The 2,500-nt window shown below is 83.2% G+C and overlaps 1 non-coding gene across 1 annotated transcript; it reads right to left on the reverse strand.

Annotated features, from left to right (window-relative positions):
- Window positions 1–125: 125 nt before the first annotated feature.
- LOC142076775 (5.8S ribosomal RNA) lies at window positions 126–278 on the reverse strand. The gene has a single exon (XR_012671323.1). It is a non-coding gene; the product is annotated as a 5.8S ribosomal RNA (ribosomal RNA).
- Between the last annotated feature and the right edge of the window lie 2,222 nt (window positions 279–2,500).

The following is a 2,500-nucleotide window of genomic DNA, read 5'->3' on the forward strand; positions in this document are numbered from 1 at the left end:
CTTCCCCGGCCCGAGGCCGCGCGCGGGCCTGCGAGGCACCCCAGCCGCGCCGCTGCGGCCGCCGCCTCCCCACCCCGGGGAGGGGGGGGGAGGGGGGGCGGCCCAGCCGGCGATTGATCGTCAAGCGACGCTCAGACAGGCGTAGCCCCGGGAGGAACCCGGGGCCGCAAGTGCGTTCGAAGTGTCGATGATCAATGTGTCCTGCAATTCACATTAATTCTCGCAGCTAGCTGCGTTCTTCATCGACGCACGAGCCGAGTGATCCACCGCTAAGAGTTGTCTGCCTTTCGGCACCGCCCCGCGCGCGCGGGGGGGCCGGGACCGCTCGCCAGCAGCGGCCCCTCTCGGAGGACGGCCCACCGCCCGCCCGCCCGCCGGCCCGCCCCCCCCGCCCGCGCGGAGGGGGCCGCGGCGCGGCGCCACGGGCCGCGGCGGAGAGGCCTCGCCTCGCCTGACCGTACGAGCACACCCAGCGGAAGGGAAAAAGGGAACGGGAAAAAACCCCGAACGGCAAGGGCGGGGAGCCCGCGCTCCCGACTCGACCCACAGCGGGCAGACGCCCCTTGCGCGTTTCGGAGGCGGCCCAGGCGCCCGGGCTCGGCCCGGCCTCCGCACGGAGGCGGCGACGCGCCCGGCCGCGCCGCCCGCCCGCCTCGCTCGGGACAACGGATGCTGCTGCCGGGCGGCAGCAGCGGGGCGCCCCGCCGGACCCCCGCGCGCGCGCGCCTCCGCCCACAACCTGCGCCGCGCTACGACAGCCGGCTCCCCTTCCCGCGGCTCGCCCCGCCGGCGCCTCCGCGGCTCCGCCGCCGGCCGCGCCGGAGGCGGCGACCGCCGGAGCCCGAGCCGGCGACGCGGCACGCCGCCCGCGGCCCGCCGGACGGCGCCCGCCGCCGCGCCGGCGCGGCCGCCCGCCCGGAACCGCCGCCGCCGCCGCCCCCCGCCTCGGCCCCCTTCCGCGGGCACGCGCCAGGCGACGAGGCGGACGGCGCTAAGGCGGGGGCGGCGCCCGCTCTCCCCGTTTCCACGCGGAGACCGGGAGTGGGACGCCCCCGCCCGCGCGCCCGCCCGCCCGGCGCGGCCGGGAAGGGCGGCGGGGAAGCGACGGGCGGGGCCCGGGCCGGGACAGCCGCGGCCGGCGGCGGGCGCCCTCCGGCCGGCCGACACGCCGAGCGGCGCCGCCGCCGCTCGGCCGGGGTGCCGCCCTCGCCGGCGGCCGGCGGCGCGGGACCGCCGAGCGCTCGCCGGGGGGCGAGGGGGAGGGAGCGGAGCGCAGCGCGCCGCAGCGCTGCGACGGGGCGGGGCGCGGCGGCCCGGCGGCCGCCGGGCGAGCCCCCGCCGCGGGGGCTCGCCGCCCCCTCGGCGGAGAGCCCGCGCTCCCGCCGGGGGGGGTCCACCCGTTTCGAGGCAGGCGGGCCGGCCGCGGCCGACCGCGCCGCGGTCTCCTCCGCCGAGACCGGACCGCGGAGAGGGGGGGGCAGCGGGACCCCTCCCCGGCACGGCTGCCCGCGCGACGGGCACGGGCGGCGCCCAGCCAGGGGCTCTGCGGGAGCGACTCCCGCCCCTGGAGGCGCCACCGCCCGGCCGCCCCGCGGGTCGCATCGAGCCGCCCGCGTCTTTAAACCGCCGCCCGGCTCCGCGGCCTTCGACCCCCGGCGCTCGCCGAGGGAGGGCCGCCGAGGCGCGGACGCTAGGTACCTGGCCCTGGGGTGAGGGAAACGACCTGCAGGCCCCGCGGGGGTGCCTCCCCCGCTGCCGCCCTCGGGGGAGCGTCCGCCCGCGGGGGCGCGCCCGACGTCCGCCGCCACCGCCTCGTCCTCCTGCCCGGGGCCCGGGGTTTCCCTCAGTAGCCCGGCGCTGCGCCCGGGAGGAGAGCCGTGGCTCGGGCCGCCCGCCGGCGCGGGACGCGACCCGGCAAGGGCCTCGCCCGCCCAAGGCGGCGTCGGCGGCGGAGCCCCCTGCCCCGAGCTCCCCCCCCCCCGCACCGCGGGGGTGGGGGAGGGGAGAGGCGGGGGGGCGCCGCCGAAGGCGCCGCCCGGCGCCGCGCGCCACGCCCGGAACGCCCGGAGGCCTCGCCCTGCGCGGCCGGCCGGCCGGGCGGGCCGCTCCGCAGCGGCCCGCCCCGGTGCGGGGAGGGTCGGGGGAGCCGCCCCCCCCGACCCCGAAGGCCCTCTTGCTCTCTCGCACGCTCGCGCCTGCCGCCCCGTCGTCGCCGCTCGCCGCTCCCTCCCGGCTGCCCGCGCGGGCTCGGCCGGCGGGGGCTCGTCGCACCCCGCGCCGGCAGCCCCCGCTTCTCGCGCGCTGCCGCCCGCGCTCCGAGACCGGGGGGGGCGCCCTCTTCGCCCCGGGGGCCGCGTCCCCCGCCCCTCCCCGGCGGCGGCAGCGGGCCGCCGTCGGGTCAGGCGGGGCGGGGGACGGGGGCCGGTCCCCGGAGGCGGACGCCGGCCGGTGGCGGGCGCCAGCGGAGGCGACAAGCGGGGGAAGCGGCGGGGACGCGGCG

This window comes from Calonectris borealis, unplaced genomic scaffold (genome assembly GCF_964195595.1).
Source record: "Calonectris borealis unplaced genomic scaffold, bCalBor7.hap1.2 HAP1_SCAFFOLD_114, whole genome shotgun sequence".
Lineage (NCBI taxonomy): Eukaryota > Metazoa > Chordata > Aves > Procellariiformes > Procellariidae > Calonectris > Calonectris borealis.